The 20,355-nt window shown below is 46.1% G+C and overlaps 1 long non-coding RNA gene across 1 annotated transcript in view; it reads left to right on the top strand.

Moving 5' to 3' along the window:
• LOC142765556 (uncharacterized) overlaps window positions 1-18,368 on the top strand; it is a 33,655-nt gene extending 15,287 nt beyond the window's left edge. The window contains exon 5 of the long non-coding RNA XR_012884312.1: window positions 18,005-18,368. This is a non-coding gene — a long non-coding RNA (uncharacterized LOC142765556). The remainder of the gene's footprint in view (window positions 1-18,004) is intronic.
• Window positions 18,369-20,355: the final 1,987 nt, after the last annotated feature.

The following is a 20,355-nucleotide window of genomic DNA, read 5'->3' as shown; positions in this document are numbered from 1 at the left end:
GCTGAAGTTGATGATGAGGACTTCTGCCCACCCATCAATTAGTGCCAGAACGCCTCTCGCTATTGAAACACCTTGCGTAAGCAATAGCGTGTCTATTCGCTCCCCTATCACCTCATTACGGCACGGCTGTTCACACAACACCGACACAAGGCAGCAAGATCTCGGCAGGAGCATCACATCATCGGCTACACGTAAACGGTGCAGTTGTTCTTCAGTGGTGGCGTCGACGTAAGGATGGGCGGAAAAGGTGACGATACGTTCTGGGATGTTGATGACAGCACCGTACTCTCGCAGAAAATCCATACCCAAAATCAACTCTTTACAACAGTCCGGTAAAATGACAAAAGTGGTGACGAAGTTCGAATCATCGATTACGAGCCGAGCGGTACATTTACCGGTTGGCGTCATTAGCTGCCCACCAGCACTCCTTATGCTCGGCCCACTCCACGGCGCCTTAACCTTCTTAAGGCGGTCGGCGAGCTCTTGTCGCATAATAGAGAAGTCAGCACTAGTGTCAACCAGTGGTGTTACGTGGTGTCCGTCTATAATAACGCTGAGGTCGGCACGTACAAATTCATCGGCAGTAGTACTTGTGGTTGTTGTCGTCTTCGTCATCACCGTCGTCACGTCGTCTTTGTGTAGAGGCAAGGGGGTCTTTTTGGCGTCTCGGCAATTGGCAACCTTGCCCCTGGAGGTCGCGGCAGTTAGTTTCCCTGGCACGGGCTTGGGGAGCGGTTTCTGATGGCGTCCGCGTATCTTTGGCGATTCGGGGAATTCTGACCTCGTGCAGGTGAGGGAGACCGCCAGCGACGACTTGGTGAAGACGCTTGGTTGGTCGGTAGGTGATCAGCACCATGGTCACGAGGGTCTTCAGAATAAAAGGAAGTGGGCCGAGAAAAGTTTTCAAACCGGGCTTCTCGATGACGGCAGTAGCGGGAGATGTGGCCTGGTTCGCCGCAGTGGAAACAAAGGGGTCGACGGTCGTCAGTGCGCTACAAGTCGGTTCGGTCCGACGTACTGGTGGTCGCCGCACAGGTTCCCGCTGCCACCACGGCAAGGTAACGGGCCGTGGCTGAAAGTGTGCTTCTTCTGGGGCAGGCGGATGACGGCGGACGGCATCAGCATAGGTCAGTGGACGTGGTTCGGGTGGTAGCGCCGGTGATGGAAAGGCTTGCCATAGTTCCTGGCGCACGATTTCTGCAACAGAAGCAACCGGGGGATCGGTAGACGGAAGGCCGAGGGCCCGCAGCTCTTCCCGCAGGATTTGTCGAATCGTTTGCCGTAAAGAGTTTTCGGAAACGGCAGCGTTTTGAGCGGCGGCACCAACAGGCGTTTGGTCGGGCAGGCGGTCAAAGTGGCGGCATCGTTGCCGGAGCGCCCGCTCGATGACAGTCGCCTTTTTGATGAATTCATCCACTGTTGTTGGCGGATTTCGTACAAGGCCGGCGAAAAGCGGTTCCTTAACTCCCCGCATCAGATGACGAACTTTCCTTACCTCGGGCATGTCAAGGTCAGCGCGGCGAAATAGGCGGGCCATATCCTCAGTGAACATGGCCACGCTTTCGTTCGGCTTTTGCATGCGGGCTTCGATCACCTGTTGTGCGAGATCCCGTCGGTCCGCACTCAGGAACGTCTCGAGAAGCTTTTGGCGGAAATTGTCCCAGGTTTGGAAAGTAGGCTCCCTGTTCTCGTACCATGTGCGAGCGCTATTTTTCAGTGCGAAGTAGGCACGGCCAAGTTTTTCTTGCACGCTCCAACGATTCACCACAGCGGTCCGCTCGAACTGGTCGAGCCAGTCCTCGACATCTTCATACGGTTCTCCACGGAAGACTTCGGGAACACGAGGAGTCTCAAAAGTTACCTGGTAAGGGTGAGTCGTCTGGGCCGTGGGAAGATTCGCAGATGCTGAAGGGGCCGCCATGTTGGTAACAGGGGATGCCGTCAAGAGTTCTGGGCTTAGGCCTAATAGGCGCCGGCTGAATCGGTGTACTGGAGTCGCAACAAGACGTTGAGGCTCCGGACTGGGTGTACGGTCCCGAACAACGCTTTCTTGCATCAGGTTGCAGGCCCCAGCACCTCCACCAGTGTCGCGACGTCAAGAGAGAGGTCGTACTCGAAGACGCCGAGAAAACAGCAGCGGGTCGGTCTTTTTGTTAACCGCGTGAGAGAGAGTTCCTCATCTTTCTCGTTGTTGCGTTCTGCATAAAAGCGTGCAGATGCGCGTATGCGCTGTCGCCTTCGTCTTTTTCGCGGGACGCACGGTACAATATATATATGCCCACGGTTGGTTTTTTTTTCATCCACTTTTCTTTCTTCTTATTTACACTCCATTGGTTCTAATAACTTCCCCTGTACATTCCTTGGCATTACTGTCTGTTAGATCGCATTGGGGGTGAGTGAAACAACTTTATTGACGATCCGGCATAAAGAGGGAAGGGGTAGGGGATTAAAGCGAGACACTAGCGTGCTCGGACGTCCCGGAGCAGCAACCTACTCGCGTAAAACCCGTGGGGGCGCCGCTTTCGGCCGCTGGCGTTCCAGGATGCTAAGCACGTGCTGGACCACGTCTCTTTGATTGCCTGGCTCTCGGCTGATAATTTTGCTGCTTATGGCAGTTGGCATTACTTCTTTGTTACCCGGCGGTGGTGCACAGTCCCAAAGGAGGTGTCTCTGGGTGGCTCGCGCCTTCTTGCAGTGTTGGCATACATCAGTGGTGTAAACCTCCGGGCAAACGTGCTTTGCCCAGACGGGGGTCCATATTGCTTGTACTTGCAGCTGCCGTAGTGTGGCTGCTTCTCTACGTTGTAGGTCTCGGTGAGGCGGTGGGTAGAGGCGTCTGCTCGTTCTGTACCATTGCAGAACGTCGGCGTAGGTTGTGATGAAATACTCTCCGTCTTCGGCATCGTGTCGTTGCGGCTCCGAGGAATGCGTTGACAGAGACCAACGGCTAGTTAGCGCGTGTGCCTCCGTATCTGCCTCCTCGTTGCGGTTCGGGCCCACGTCCAGCTCCCCGGCGTGCGCAGGGAACCACTTGACGGTAATGTTGGTTTCCGGTCTTGCTATAGTTGAACATACTCTTGCAGTGGTTCCATGGACGTTGTTTGTAGCAAAGTTGGCTATTGCCGTCTTCGAGTCGCTGAGGACCGTGCGGCAATCCGGGATCGCTAGTGCCAGTGCGATTGCAAACTCTTCGGCTTGCGTGGGCGACTTGCACCGTATGCTTCCCGACGTTGTGAGTACTCCAGTGTCTGCTGCGATGACTGCTGCTGCGTACGTGTTTGGCCGGTGGGGATACTTCGCCACGTCCACGTAGTACGCGCGCGGATCGTTGCGTGACCTTTTGTGAGGGCCTTGGCTCTCGCCGTTCTTCTTTCTTGGTGCTCTTGTGGATGCATGTGCTTCGGTAAGGGTGGAACCTTCAGTCTTTGGAGAACGTCTCGGGGTAGCTGCTTTGCTACCTCCGGAGTCGTCGCTGGCGCGTTGATTCCGATGCGCTGTAGTATCGTTCATCCCGTCCTGGTCTGGGACAGGCGGTGATACTGCGCCTTTCGCTGGGCTTCGGCGATTTCTTCCAGCGTGTTGTGAACGCCCAACGCGAGCATGCATTTTGTGTTGGTGTGGTGGTATAAGCCCAGGGCCGTCTTGTACGCCTTTCTGATCATCGCGTCAATCTTGATCTTCTCCGCCGCTTTCCAATTGTGGAACGGCGCTACATAAGAGCTGACTGCAAACGACTGGGTGAGTCGTAGTAGACTGTCTTCTCGCATGCCCTGGTACCGCGTGGCCACCTTCTTGAGTAGGCGGGTGGCCAGCGAGAGCTTTGCGTGGAGCTTCTGTACCGTCACGTTGTTGCGGTTCAAGTCCTGGAGGTGCAGCCCCAAAACTCTGAGTGTCTGCACGTGCGGTATCGGCGTTCCGTCTTGGGTTACAACGTTGATGCTCTGCGTTGTCGGGCGTCGCGCACTTCGCGGTGAGATCACTAGCAGTTCCGACTTGGTTGGTGAACATTTGAGTCCGGTGGGTCGTAGGTATTCTTCTACGGCGGCGACGGCTTCTTGGAGGGCTGCCTCGATCTGGCTGTCGCTTCCTCCCGTTGACCACAGTGTGATGTCGTTCGCGTAGATCGTGTACTTGATGTTTCTAACGCGTTCCAATCTTCTTGCAACGCCTATCATGACAAGGTTGAACAACAGAGGGGAGATCACCGAGCCCTGTGGTGTCCCCGTGCTCCCCAGCTGTTTGAGCGGTAGTTGTAGTTCTCCTGCCACAAGCCGCGTGGTGTGGTTGGTCAGGAAATCTTTGATGTAAGCGAACGTCCTCTCCCCCATGTTGAAGTGGGACACCTGCCGAAGGACGGCCGAGTGGTGTACGTTGTCGAATGCTCCCCGGATATCCAGTCCGAGCACCGCTCTGTTATCCAACGTGGGAAAGTGTCTGTCCGCGATTTCGTTCTTGAGCAACAGCATGGCGTCCTGGGTACACAGTTTGGCCCGGAACCCCAGCATTGTATGTGGATATATGTTGGATTCTTCCAAATAACGTTGCCATCTGTTGAGTAGGACGTGTTCAAGCACCTTGCCCACGCACGACGTTAAAGAGATGGGTCTCAGGTTGTCTATGCTGGGTGGTTTGCCCGGTTTGGGGATGAGGACCGTTTTCGCGGTCTTCCATTGTTGCGGTAGCTTGCCCGTCCGCCAGCACTGGTTGTAGTACTTGGTGAGGGCTTCGATTGCCGTGTCGTTCAAGTTCCTCAATGCCTTGTTGGTGACGTGGTCCGGTCCGGATGCTGATTTACAGTTGATTGTTTGTAGAACCGCTCGCACTTCCCATTCTTCGATGTCGGCATCTAGTTTCTCGTTGGTTGCCCCTTCGTAGCTTGAAAGTGGGTGCGTTGGCGTTACGGGGAGATACTTGGCGTCCAGGCGTCGTTGCACCTCAGCCTCTCCCATTTCTTTGACGGCTTTGTGAATTGTCTTGTTCAGCATGTAATGCTGAGCTCCCTTGGTTGTCTCATCGTTGAGCAAGTGGCGTAGCAGGCGCCACGTCTTGCCTTTGTGTAGTTGACCGTCCGCTTCTTGACACACCGCGTGCCACTGCTGTCTGCAGAGGACTGCGCTGTGATGCTCGATGTCTCTGTTGAGTTGTGCTATACGTTTGCGTAGCTTTCTGTTGTGGCGTTGACGTTTCCAGCGCCGTATCAGCGAGTTGCGGGCTTCCATGAGGTGCGCTAGTCTGCTGTCCAGCATCGTAGCCTCCGGCTCCGCTTCTACCGTCTGAGTGGCGTCTTTGGTCGTGGCGTTCAACATGTTGGTCCATGCTTCTATGTTTTCAATGGTTTCCGTAACGTTGTCTTCTAATTTCTTTCTGTACACGTGCCAGTCGATGATTTGCTGTTGCTGTGCTCTTTGCGTGTTCTCTGCGATGGGTATTGTAATTTCGAGTAGGCAGTGGTCACTTCCCAACGTCTCCCCGGTGTTCCGCCACGTGACACCACGCAGTTAGATCGCATCAATATTGATTTAAAACACGGAAAAACGAGTCCTTAGGTATACACTTCTTTCCATTATATATATATATATATATATATATATATATATATATATATATATATATATATATATATATATGTATATATATATATATAAATATATATATATATATATATATATATATATATATATATATATATATATATAGATTTGTGTGTGTGCGTGTGCGCGTGTGTGTGGGGGGGGGGGTCTCTCTATGCCAAGTGCCTCAGACGTGGCGCTCAACCATTACAGCTTCTGCTGATAAAACTTACACGTTTGCGTATACCCCACGGAGTATTGCGGCCAAACATTTTCTCGAAAAAATGTTTCCAGACCACGGCGCCCTCTCAAAATTCACTTGGTTCTTCCGAAATGTGCACAATAGAAAAATGTAAATAAAATCTGTAGTTGCTTGCAGAAATTCGAAACAGCGCCTAATCTTAAAAAGGTTTTGTTTAGGTGTGCTGCTAAATCGTTTTCAAATTTTTTGCGTCTACCTAGCAGCCTGGCTCTTTCAAAATTCACAAGAGTTTTCAAAAAACGTCATTTTGTTCCTATTCTGGCTCGAAGTCACTCTTGGCAAATGGAATAGGAGTGGGGTTTTCAGAAAAGTTCATTGCCGCGAAAAAAAAACGTTAAGGGGCGAAATAGACTTCAAATCTTGTCGCAAAACGTTATAATCGGCAAAAATGAGCTATTTGTCCTGTATTTGGCCGTGTTTTTTGTACTGATGTGGTTCAAGAAAAAATCCTCATGATACACCGCTTTATAGCTCACTCCATAGTATAGTAATGAAAAAAAAAGCCTAGTGAAATATTTTTTTTCGTTTTAAGAAAGAGAATAGTTTTGAAGTTGGCCGCAGAAGGCAGCCCACTTTTTTTTGTTGGCACTTCACCGCAAAGCCCGTGGTCGCCGTTTCGATTGACACTCGAGACAAGAAGTGGCAAGGTACAGGATGTATGTGAGCGGCTTGTAAGAGGGCGAAAGTGTTGTTACTTCGATCTCAAGGCCACGAGTACTGAGTTCGCTTTACGATGTGAGCTTGCTTGAAGTGCCTATGTTGAGATGTATGGAAGCTGTATAGCAGCTTCCAGTATGATTGGCACATTGTGCTACAGGGCTGTCTGCCCTACTAGTAAAGAGACCTAGAAGGATAAAGCACATTGTGAGCACGTTTTCTTGCGTATGCTGGTTGTGCATATATGACACCCCAGCCTAGTACTGTGTATTATTACAAATTGGCGCAGCCGCGTATACTTTCTGTGCGGACATTCAAGATGTGGGTGGACTTCAGCATTGGAGCAAATCAACGCGGTGGCATCCGGATCTTGACCGCAACGCCTCAAGATGAAGAGGAACTAGCTCTTCCGGAAGCAGTGAGCATTGACGCATTTGTTTCCTATCTAAGCACTAAAATGAAGCTCACTCCAGACCAGTTACTGGCTAAAAGAACGGTGAGGATCAACATGACTCTTCAGGATTATGAGAATTTCGTGCTGACTTCAGTAAAAAACGACGCGAAGCCTGCTACCGCTGCTTCACCTGACAGTTCCGTCGAGCTGATCAACAAGTTTCTTGAACTGCACCAAGAGCAGAATAGGCAGCAAAATGATTTAATGCGCTTGCTTGTAAACGCGACGGAAAGATTAAGCAGACCGAGTCGCGAACAAGTGAAGCCAGACATTTTTGACGGAGAGTCTAGTAGTCCCGAGTCCTGGCTCACGTTTTACGAGTATGCATGCAATGAGAACTACTGGCAAAGCGACGAAGATAAAGTGAAAAACATGCGACTATTCCTATCGGGCATAGCAAAGAGTTGGTACGAATGGCGTCTCAACGCTCACAGCAACAAACCATGGATAGAGGGGAAAGCAAGCTTTCTGAGCTCCTTCAGCGAGAACAAGGTATTGCTATGGGACAAAGCAATCACGTTCAAATACAGGTCTGGATCTGCACTCAGCTATTTTTATGAGAAAAGGCACTTGCTACTGCTGGCGGACTCATCTTTGCCTGAGACGTCTGTGGTTCCGCTTATCATTCATGGTTTAAGTCCGGACCTCCAGAAGCAAATACAAATGCGAGAACCCAAGACGGTCGAAGAACTTCTGCAGCGAATGCGAAACCTCTACCTCCAGGACCTAGGAACCCAGCGTCAACCCATGACACCGGCTGCAAGAAATACCGGGGCCACACGAGGTGAGGAACGACGCCCGCTTGCAAGCTGGAGACCTACTGCAACACCCGTATCCTTTTTGACCGCCCCGGGAGGCTCAGACCATGGCGAACAGTTAGATGACGTAACAAAAAACTAAATGGAGAGGGCCTAGGCTTCCACCTGACGACATCAAGAGAAGCTGTTTATTTGTCTCATACAAGTCTATTGTACATATCTGTTTTTGTGGATGGAAAGGAACGGAATGCATTAGTTGACAGCGGAGCAAGCGTGATGGTTATTAACGCAAATATTGTTGAGAGGGCGAAAGTAAAAGAGGGAAGACCAGTAGAAGTACACGGATACGATGGAAGACGAGGTGTCCACGATAAATGGACTTGTATAACCATATCGTGTCTCGGAAACACTGTCACTGCACAAGCACTGGTACTCGACGGAGTTCCGTATGAACTACTGCTTTCACGTCCAGTCACCAGTGCACCTCAACTTAAAATCTACTGGACAGGCGAAATTACCACAGAAGAAAAGCGCCGCGCTGTCAACGCTGCAGTTTCGCCTTCAAGGACTCCGCGGAAACCATCGTCAGGTGAAGATGTTAGGACGCTTTACCCAGAATTGCTGTGCCTGAAAGGATATCCTACAGCAACTACGAAGTTTTAGGTTCCATTCCAGCTCAGTGATACAACGGTGGTGAGACAAAAGCCCTATAATATGCCACGAGAGAAGAAAGTGTGGCTTCAGAACGATATTCAAAAGATGTTGGATGCGCAGATTATCCGTCCATTCACGTCTACGTTCGCTTCACCAATCATTATTGCACCAAAGGAAGATGGAAGTCTTCGACTCTGCACGGACTGCAGACAAATTAATAAGCAGACTGAGCTTTTTCCGTTTCCTATGCCACGTATAGACTCTATCATAGATGACACGGGTGGCTGCAGAGTTTTCTCGCGCATTGACCTATGTAAAGGATTTTTGCAAGTTCCAATTTCTGAAAAGTACAAGAAATATTCTGCCTTCATTACGCCCTTTGACATCTATGAGTATAACCGACTTCCATTTGGATGGAAGAACTGACCCGCTTGGTTCCAGAAAATGATGAGCGACGTCTTGCGACCGTTTATCGGGAAGTTTTGTAACGTCTACATAGACGATATAATAGTATACTCCCGCAACGAGGAAGAGCACTCAAACCATCTGGCTAGTGTACTTCAAGCACTTTGTGACGCCGAGCTCAAAGTTAATGACAAGAAGAGTGAGTTTTTTCAAAGTAAAGTGGTGTTTGTTGGAAGAGTATTTGATGGCCAAACAAAGACAACGAAACAAGAATCAATTGAAAGAATCGCAAAAATGCAGAAGCCATATGACTTGCACTCTTTGCGGGTATTTCTGGGTCTTGCAGGGCATTTCCGGCCATTCATTAGAGATTATGCGACCAAAACCAAATGCCTTACAGAAATGACTAAGAAGAATGTGCCATTTCAGTGGACAGCAGAGTGTGAATCCGTTTATCACAGCCTTGTGACTATTATTTCATCGGATCCGGTCCTGACTCTTCCAGACTTCAAGTTGCCCTTTGAACTGAACACCGATGCTTATTATTATGGCACAGGCGCCGTGCTTTACCAGAGAGATACCGACTCTCCACGGAGCCGTCAACAGAGGGTCGTCGAGTACTATTCATACGCATTTTCGAAAACTCAACTGAACTACACGACTACAGAGAAGGAAGCCTTGGCCGTCCTAATGGCCGTACGCTATTTTAGACCTTACCTGGATGGCAGGAGCTTCAAGCTCTTTACGGATCACCAAGCCTTAACGTATATACTTAACCTCACCTAGCTTCGAGGAAAAATTGCTAGGTGGGTGAGTGAACTCCAGCAGTTTACTTTCATGGTCCACCACAGGCCAGGAGAACACCTCAAGGACGCAGATGCGCTTTCAAGACTTGCGGTAGTTCCTGATCATAAAAATGTCAACGCAACATTGTTATGGGAGGGAACTGTAGAACTTAAGTTCCATAACGGAAGGTTCACAGTCCCAGGAACAATGGTGCCTCGAATTTTGGAGCTCTATCTCGACTCCCCGCACTCGGGTGGACATGATGGCTTTTGGAGGACATATCACAAGATTCGTCAGCGTTTCCAGTGGAAACACATGAAAGAGGACGTTCAAAGGTATGTTCAGTCTTGTCATCAATGTCAAGTTCACAAAGCAAAGTACCTTCAGAGAACAGACGAGATGGTTTTGCCTCAACATTCCGACGTACCATTTGAAGTCATTCATCTGGATTTCGCAGAGCTCAAGAAGAAGGCTGCAGGAGTAAGAAGAACGCAGTCTTTTCTAGTGGCAATAGACCAGTGCACAAGAATAGTGGCTGCACGGCCGGGAAGGGAAGACGCAAATAGTGTGATCGCTCTTTTGAGTCGGGAGATGTTCAAAAATACGAAAATAGTAATATCAGACAATGGGCCAGCGTTTCTCAGTCAGCGTTTGCAAGATTGGGCGAAGGAACGAGGAGTTGTATTGCGACGCTGCGCTCCGTACCATCCTGCAGGAAATGGCATGGCTGAAAGAATTATTCGGGATTTGAAGCAGTTCATTGCAATGTATCCAGGTTTTTAGGGTGGATGGAAGTGCTGCTTGGAGGCAGCTGTCGCTCATCACAATCGGTCGCACACTGCGAGCATCGGCTGTAGTCCATATTTTGCAGCTTTCGGAAAGGTACCAGTGCTTCCTGCTGATCAAAAACTTTGCATTGCAGACCGCCTGCAATGGTGCGAAAAACGAAAACCTTCGAAAGCCTACCAGCAATACCGGGAAAGTATGAAGAGGAACTTTGACCGTCGCCACAACACGCGGACACCTCAGATACAACTGAACGATCTGGTGCTTGTCAGAAAAGGCCTTCCCGGCACAAAGCAGGTGTACATGGGACCTTATCGCGTGGTGCAGATCGCAGTGCAACATGGCGTTCTCAAAAGGGTCGGTTACACCAACGATGATGGTGTGCTGGAGTTTGCGACCATTGGAAACGTTTTCAAGTATCACCCCAGGAGGGATGAGTCTTCAAAGAGGGGGAGTGTACGTGGACGTGAGGCAGGGTTGGAGGGAGACGAGGAGGAAGAAGAGGTTAAAAATAAAGAAGATGGCTGACAGCCCAGCCTAGTACTGTGCATTATTATATATATATATATATATATATATATATATATATATATATATATATATATATATATATATATATATATATATATATATATATATATATATATATATACATATATATATATCTATATATCTATATATATATATGTGTATACATATATAATAAATCATGTATGATTCGCGCTGTTCACGTTCCCTTGTGCTAGAGAAACCGCTTTGTAAGAGTGTGACCTTTATGGAATCAATTGGGTGGTTTCCGCAGTTAATATGCTGAGACAGAGGCAGATCCGGAAGTGAATGAACATGTGAATGGTGGTTATTGAAGCGGATGCGAAAGGCTGTGTCAGTATGACCTATGTATTGAATACCTCATTTTCCGCACTCGACAAGGTATATTAGATTTATTAGATTGGAGCTGTCACAGTTAAGGTTGTAATTAATGAAGTACTTGAAATCAGATTGTCACAATATATATATATATATATATATATATATATATATATATATATATATATATATATATATACATATATATATATATATATATATATATATATATATATATATATATATATATATATATATATATATATATATATATATATTTCTTGAAAGTCTTTCTGGATTCGGGTCGGGTTAAAAGTCACCAGAAGAAGCGAACGAGCAAACGAAAAACGATGCTTTATTGCCAACGTTACGGCCGGGGACCGGCCTTCGTCAGGGCATATAACCCGACCCGAATCCAGGAAGACTTTCAATATATATATATATATATATATATATATATATATATATATATATATATATATATATATATATATATATATATATATATATATATATATATATATATATATATATAGTGCTGTGTATGCGTTGAGAAACGGAAACGATGAACGAACGTGCGAAAATGTTTATTTCCTACGCCTCGACAGGAGGGCCTGCTTTCGTGAAAGAATTCCCTGACGAAAGCAAGCTATCCGTAGCGGGTAGGCATGTACCAGCACGTTGCACGTAGAGTACATGCTATTTGCTTTTAAATTTATAATATTTTGCGCTATATACAAATCAGCAAATACAGGGTATCCCAGCTATCTTTAGTCGCAGTTTAAAAATATGCAGACACATGCAATTACAACGCGATCAAATGCATGTTGCTCACCGTTGCCTAGAGTTAGTTATACTATTTTTGTGCTCTAACTTTTTGTTAAGTCCATGATCATCATCATCATCATCATCATCATCATCGGCCTGACTACGTCCCCTGCTGGGCAAAGGCATCTCCCATGTTCTGCTAGCCAACTCGGTCTTGTGCTTGCTGCTGCCAATTTATACACGCAAACATCTTAGTTTCAACTGCCCACCTAATCTTCTCTCTCCCCTAACCCACTTGCCTTCTCTATAAATCCAGTAAGTAACCCTTAATGACCAGTGGATATCCCGTCTATGTGCTACATGTCCGGCCTATGTCCATTTCTACTTCTTTATTTCAACTATGATATCCTCAACTCCGGTTTGTTCCCTAATCCACTCTGCTCTTTTCTTGTCTCTTAAGGTTACACCTGCCATCTTCTTTTCCATTGCTAGCTGCGTCATTCTCAATTTAAACTGAACCCTCTTTGTAAGTGTCCAGGTTTCTGCTCCGTAACTAAGTACCGGAAAGGTTCAGATGTTATATACCTTCCTCTTGAGAGATAGTGGTAATTTACCTGTCATAGTTTGAGAGTGCTTGTCAAATTAGCTCCACCCCACTCTTTTTCCTCTAGTTACTTAATTCGACCTCGTGGTTAGGCTTTGCGGTTATTACCTCTCTTAAGTAGATAAAGTCTTTTACAATTTCAGGTGCACTATTATCTATCTCGAAGTGCTCTTCTCTTCCGAGGTTGTTGTACATTATTTTCGTTTTCTGCAGATTAAATTTAAGACCTACCTTTCTGATCTCCTTGTCTAACTCCGTAATCTTGAGTTGCGATTCACCCCTGAGGTACTCAGCAATGCAATGTCATCAGCGAAGCGCAGGTAACTAAGGTACTCTCCAATAACTTTTATGCTTAATTGTTCCCAATCTAGGCCTTTGAAAACCTCCTGTAAGCACGCGGCAAATAGCATTTGGGAGATTGTATTCCCCAGCCTCACACCCTTCTTGATTGGTATTCAGTTGCTTTCTTTATGTAGCGCTATGATTGCAATTGATCCTATGAAGATTTATTCCAGAATGCCGATATATGCTTCGTCGACGCCCTGATTCTGCAGTGTCTGCATGTTTGCTGATATTTCCACTGAATCAAACACCTTCTCGTAATCTATGAAGGCTATTTATAGTGGTTGGCATTATTCTGAGCATATCTCTATTACTTGATTGATAGTATGAATGTGGTCTATAGTTGAGTAACCTATTCGAAATCCTGCTTGTTCCTTTGGTTTATTGAATTCTAATCTCGTCTTAATTCTGTTAGCAATTACCTTTGTAAATAGCTTGGATGCTACGGAGAGCAACCCGACCGGCCTGTAAATTTTCCTGTCCTTGTCATCTCCTTATGTAATAGAATGATGTTAGGATTCTTCCAAAATTCTGGTACTCTTCCCGTCAGGAGACACCTTGTAAACAGTGTCTCTAGGTTTTCTAACACCATCGGTCTGCCATCTTTCAGCAGATCTGATGTTACCTGATTCTCACCAGCAGCTTTGCTTCTTTGCATGCTCTCCAAGGCTTTTCTAACTTCTTCTGACTTCTTCTTCCACTGGTGGGGTGTCATCCGAGTTACGGCTAGTTGTTATATTAAGGTAGTGGTTGTACTGGCTACTGTACAGATCTCTGTAAAACTCCCCCGCTAATTTCACTATGCTATACATATTGGTAGTTACGTTGCCTTGCTAGTGCACACATCTGGTTTTTGCCTATCTCTAGTTTTCTCTTTGCTGCTTTGACGCTTCTTCCGTTATTCTGAGCGTGTTCAATTCTATCCATGTTGTCCCTTCTTACGTCGAATACCTTACGCTTATTAATCAACTTCAAAAGCTCTACCAACTCTATTTTGTCTGTTGTACTTGAGGCTTTATTGCTTTGACGCTTCTTGATGAGAATATTTGTTTCCTGGGACAGCTTGCTAGTGTGATGTCTAACTACAGAACATCCAACTTGTACTGCACACTCCATACTTTTACTCATCAGATTATCATTCATTGCGTCAACACGAAGGCTGTTTTCCTCAATAACATCCGTGTACCTGTTTTGAAGCGAGTCTCTGAATGCTTGTACTTTCCCTCTCAGATCTAGCTCATTGATTGGCTTCTTGCGTATCAGTTTCTGTTGTTCCTTCTTCAATTCTAGGCGAATTCAGGACCGCACTATTCTATGGTCACTGCATCGTACCTTGCCAAGCGCTTTCACATCCTGCACTATGCCTGGGTGTGCACTCAGTGTAAAGTATATTTATTTCTTATTTTCGCCCTTAGGGCTCCTCATGTTCAACTACGGTTCCTTCGCTTTTGGTAGAAGGTATTAAAAATCTGTAAATCATTGCGTTCTGCAAATTCTACTAGTAGCTCTCCTCTGGCATTTCTAGTACCGATACCATAATCTCCTGCAGCCTGGTCTCCAGCCTGCTTTCTCCCTACCTTTGCATTAAAGTCTCCCATAAGTATTGTATACTGTGTTTTTACTTTACTCATTGCCGATTTCACGTCTTCATAGAAGCTTTCAACTGAAGCGTCATCATGGCTGGATGTAGGCGCATAAGCCTGTACCACCTTCATCTTCTATCTCCTATTTAGTTTAATTACAATACCTACCACCCTTTCATTAATGCTATAGTGTTCCTCCATGTTGCCAGCTATGCTTCTGTGGATAAGAAACCCCACTCGCAGTTCTCTTCTGTCAGCCAATCCCCGATAGCCAAGGACGTGCCCATTTTGTAGCACTGTATGGACCTCATCTGTCCTCCTAACCTCACTGAGCCCATTACATCCCATTTAATGTCCTCTAGCTCCTCAAATAGTACAGCTGGACTTGCCTCACTAGATAAGGTTCTAGCGTTAAGCGTTGCCAAGTTCAGGTTCCAATGGCGGCCTGTCCGGATCCAGAGATTCTGATCACCCTCTGCTGCGTAGCAGATCTGACTGCCGCCATGCTCAGTTGCTTCGCAGCTGCTGGGGACTGAGGGCCATGAGTTGATTGAACTATGCATGTGGGAGGTAGTGGCCAGATACTGCACCAGGGTGGCCAATCCTTCTCTGCTTAGGGAGTGCGTTACCGGCGTTGGTCAGTGGTGTGGCTGCACCCCAGGCCTTTCATGCAGTTCCTTCACCATGGCGACTTATTTAATGCGGTTGGGAACTGCGCTGCGCCGGGATTCGAACCACAGACCTGTTTCATGCAAGGCTGATGTTTTAACCACTACGTAACAGAATCGAAAGTTGGGCTAGTTGGATATGCATGGTATAACTGTCACTTCAAGCGCACGAATAAACAGAAAAGAAGAGAGGACAAGCGCTTCTTTCCTTCCTCTTTCTTTCTGTTTATTTGTGCGCTTGAACTGACAGTTATAACCTCTACGTCATCGCTGCCTGTTTAATTAGTGCTGTTTATTTACCGAACTTTTGAAATAATCAAGATGAATAACAAACTCAATAAGAAAGTTTGGATCGGTTCTCGAAACATCTAATTAGATTGTTTCGAACTTTATATCTGTTAATTACTAGTGCTTTTCTGCCAACTATAATTGCACGCAAAACACCAAAAAATGGCCCCATATCTGCATGTTTCACTGCAAATGACGTCGAACTACGATAGTCTCGCGTCTGGAGAAAGTGAACAAAACGTTTATTTATTGCTCTGTGCGAGAGAATTGGTGAATTGTATTCTGGAGGCTCTGTGTTAGAGTGTCGATCCGTGCAGCGAAGGCAAACGAGTGAACCGAGGCACATTAGATACGAGCGCTTTCTGGCAGTTATCTTAGAAAAAGAAGGAAGGCGTGCGCGCCTACGGAGAAAGATGCGCGCCTGTCTCTGAGGCGATAAGGTGCTGAACGCAAAGCGGCGGGAAGGTTACACCACCGTGTCGTCTTAGCAAAGCGTTCGAAACACTTGCCTTTTTGAGCATCGCGTTGCACTGTCAGCGCAACGTGATAAAAGCTACAGTCCTTAAAATTACTTATGTGTGCCTTCTCTTGTATAAAACCACGCATACAAAATATTGACGTATTGTTATGTTGCCACATATATGTGCAATAATTGCTTTTTGGATTGACAATGGCACAACTATGAACGCTGAACTTGAGCAATATTAGTGGGCGCTGCGGATAGGGTGGCCGTTTGGGATATTATTTGGGGCCGTTTGGGGTATTGTTACGGTGGACAAATAGACAAATGTACAGACTGACAGACAGACCAAAAGGTTTGCTACGAAGTGCCCCAAGAAAGACTATCGTCTTTAATACCACGTGACAAACCCACTGGCGCGCCTACGCGCACTGTGATTCTGGTGCTCTCGTCCCGCTACGAACGATACGCTTCCCTCGCACCTGTTCATGACAGAGGTAAGCAGTCACAGTGGTTTTCGATTTTCTAGCCGATAGCAGAACGTGTTAATCGCAAAGCCACTACCATCGTTACAGCCCTGTCGAGACAGCAAAATGGGGCAAATTATATGGTTGTTCATGCGCAGTACGTTTGGGAGGATGATTGCCGGCAACACTGGCGGGAGCGTGCCAGTGAAAATCGAAAACTGTAACAGTGTGTTGTTTTCGTAGGATTCATCAAGTTTGGTTACTGTTAAAACTATTACCTCAGATGCCATTTTGGGCACGCACACAATTTTTTGTTCTTCGCATGAGCGACGGCGGACGCCGCGGTCGTTTTTCTCCACCCTTTGCAGGCAGGCATGGAGGAAAGTGAATACACCGCCAGCAGCGCCACCGTGCACCTATTTGAACGCTTGAAGGAAAAGAAAGTGACAATTGGTCTCTGGCGCAACAAAAAGCCGCTTAAGGGGCATAAAACACAGATTCAAGTTAAACATGTTTGTTTTCAAGTAAAATATTTCTACCAGCGATGACTTCTTGTCCTACCAATAGATTGTCAAGATTAACCACATTTGCTGTTGGGTGACACTAGTGGTCACTTTTTATAGAATTGCAACATCAAGTTAAAATTACGATTCCTTTTTTTTCGGGCACGAAAGCTTGCTTGTTGCTGCCAATGTGATAAACCATCTTTTCATTGGCGTCACAATCAGAACATTTTTTGCGAGTGGTAGACAGTCCTTTTTATTGGTCACACTTTCACCCACATTGTGTCCTTGTAGAACATTGCTGTCTTCAATTGTGATGTCAGTAATTTTGTCGTAAGTTTGCTGGTGTCTGTACAGCAAGAAATCAGAAATCATTTAGTCAGAACTGCGTGCCGTAACACCGAGCTACAGTTTCTGCAGCAATATTAGTCATCTGGCAGATGAAGTAGTACATGTTCAACGCGTCTGATCTGTAATGTTTGGAAACTCCTCCACATATTTTATCACGTGTTGCCGCAGACGATGTTAAACGGAGGGTATTGGCTCAGTGAACTATATTTCGTTGTTTTCGAGATACCATGCTTCCCGTAACGTAAATATGAATGTCAGTAACGGTAACACTCGGTTTCAAGAATGAAGCGTGAGGAAAAATTCGAAAACGACTAGCAACTCAAAAAATGAATACAAAACCAATTAGCATAAAAAGTGCCGGAGTGCGGTGTGTCCACCGACTTTTGCTTATCCAGTTTTTATTGCTCTCTCGCGTTTCCAAACACGCGCATGGGACTTTGTGAGTGCGTACAAGTGTCCACGCGGATCTCGTACACGAAGAGAGTGGCTGCGCGATCTGCTGAGTCACTCACACAGCAGGGGAGCAAGTACTTTATCAATAAAAGCCACTGAATTGACCTTCGATTAGTGGGCACCCATTTCTGAAGTTATTCGTCCTATTTGTGTAAATTCTTTACCATGACACCCATCTCTGAAGTTGTTCGTACTATTTGTGTAAATTCTTCACCGTGAAAATAACCTTTGCCAAAGCCATTAGCTCTGATATTTACGTGTTCTTCAGTACCCCGGCCTTAGTTACTTGGTGAAGAATGTTTTTCTTTCTTTTTATAGGACGGTGGCGCACGTTCGATGTCCGCGTTTGGAACTCTTCCATCGAGTCTCGCCATTGGCGGGACTGTGCAAGAAAACTGAAAAAACTTGAACTAAGAGTACGCGGCATCTACAGCAATGACTGCCAAGACATTCTTATTAAGAGTCCAAAACTACCGATCCTACTAATGAAAAACTAAGGAAACCGTAATCACACTTAGTAAGAAGGCCAGTGTTATGTTATGCACTGCGAGAGCAATATTCACATTAAAACTCCACCTCTAGTTCGTATTGACTCCGATATCATAATTCGGCCTATTAAAAGAGTCATGGTAATATCTGTGTTACAGTGTATTCAATCATGTCAATAAACTATTTACATAAAGATCGAGTATGAGTTATGCAGCGCATATTTATTTCAGGAGAACCTTACGTAAAGAGCAAATAAATCATATTTGCAATTGTTGCGACTATTTTATTATAAAATCATTTGGTAGCTGCTTTCCAGTAAGAAAAACGCATAATACACTGTCCACTTGACATATTTTTTTACATTTTTCGGTATTAGAGCACCACGTGAGTAATATGTAGTTGTCACACAAGTTGGAATTGGTACATTAGGCTTTTCCAGTGGTAAACACATCATAACATCATTTCATTGTGATATCAGTAATATGGGCACTCTCGGAAGTATCTTTTTGTCGCCTTGTTCTGTATCAAGAAAAAGTTCATAGGCGTGCAAATCGCATGTTGAACCACGTGTGAAAGCGCCCGAGTGGGGCGATGAACGTGGTTGAATCAGAGTGTAAACGAGTGGGCCATTTCAGTCGGCCAAAGAGCACATGCCCCAGCAACGCCCACAGTGAGAAGCCTACCACCAATTGCTCCTCCATCATAACCACCCCTGATGTCTGGCGAAGAAGCATGAACAGTGTGGGAGGGGGAGGCTGCGCCCCTCGATCCGCATGTGTAAGCATTCATCCTATGGACGTCGCTTTGAACGTTGGAGCACGCACTATATTGGAAACGTCTTTACAGCTGCTGTACCTTTCCATTTCTTGTGCTATCATAGTTTTGAATTGAGACAACAGGTTGCGCGAAAACCAGGTTTGTCCCAGGTGTGGTCGTTATTTTCTTATACCAAAGTTTTATAGCGCACCCGGTAAAGCCAAGCAAAATGCGTGCACTATTCGCCAGGAGACAAGTTTAAACTTCAAGAAGAAGGGAACATGTAAGGACATAGAAACACGCATACGCGTGGTCCACATCTTTTCTGTGTGTTCTTACCATCCCTGAGCCTCCATCATCGCGCCCCCGTCACCTGATGGGCACCTCGGTGTAGTTCCACCGTGCTTGAGCTTGACGCTGCACTTTCTGTGTCTTGTTACTCATTGTCATTAGGACCTTACAATATCACGTGCACTGTGCTGCTCCATCTTTGCAAATAATAACATCCCATGGGAGTTGGAAAGTGTCTCAGGTAAATGAAAATTTTTAACAAGCTTTAAAACAACCCTAATTGCCACTAATAGTGAAATCGACTTGATCGCCGACGCTGTAAAAAAAGAAGGCGGCGCAAACCATAAGGTGGACATCTTCCTACACAAAAGGCGCACCTTACCTTTTACACACGCGACAGCCAACTAGTAAAAATCAGTAGAATTCAATATATCGGAGCGGAGCTTGTGACCATTTTCGCAGACGAACCGGCGAGACTAAAACCTTTCCCCTGGCTGTTGCAACTACTTGGAATGTTTGTGAAACCGGAAAGGATCCGAACTACAGGTGGCGCAGGGTTATACAGGTGGTAAACTCGACGAATAAGTTGTGGTTTTTGAGTAGTTTGAAGGAGTCGTGTAGTGCAGTCAGTCGATGTTATAACTCGAAGAATCGAGTTATGACACCGCTGGAGTACTTTGTTTCAGTGTGTCGCCAGGACAACGACCAGTGCTAGAGCTTGTTTCAGTATTTCCTTGAAGAGAAATATTCCAGATACGTTCTGAAAATTCTCGAGTACATACGTGTAGACAATATTCAAGGTCGCTAAGTGTTCTTGCGCAGTTTATAATGCGCGTGATTGCATTAGTAGCCCGTTGAGTTTGTCCCCGTTGTTTGAAACACCCTCTAAGAGATTTGGTCAGTTGTAGTTGGCACCTGACGAGTGCGCAAACTTGTGTGATACTTTTACTACCTTTACTAAGATAACATTTTGTTTGTGGGGTAAACTTTGGTTTTAACTCGGTCTTTGCAAAACAAGCGGTGTTGTTGAGTCACCAAAAGGACCTATATTTAAATTGCACGTGCTTTGGTGGTGTGTCTCGGTGGGTCGATAGGTCAGTTTTTGTAATATTCCTGGCGATTGCCTCCCCAAG

Source organism: Rhipicephalus microplus, chromosome 6, assembly GCF_043290135.1.
Source record: "Rhipicephalus microplus isolate Deutch F79 chromosome 6, USDA_Rmic, whole genome shotgun sequence".
Classification (NCBI taxonomy): domain Eukaryota; kingdom Metazoa; phylum Arthropoda; class Arachnida; order Ixodida; family Ixodidae; genus Rhipicephalus; species Rhipicephalus microplus.
Note: the sequence above shows the minus strand (reverse complement) of the source record. Positions and strands in the feature narration are given on the sequence as shown.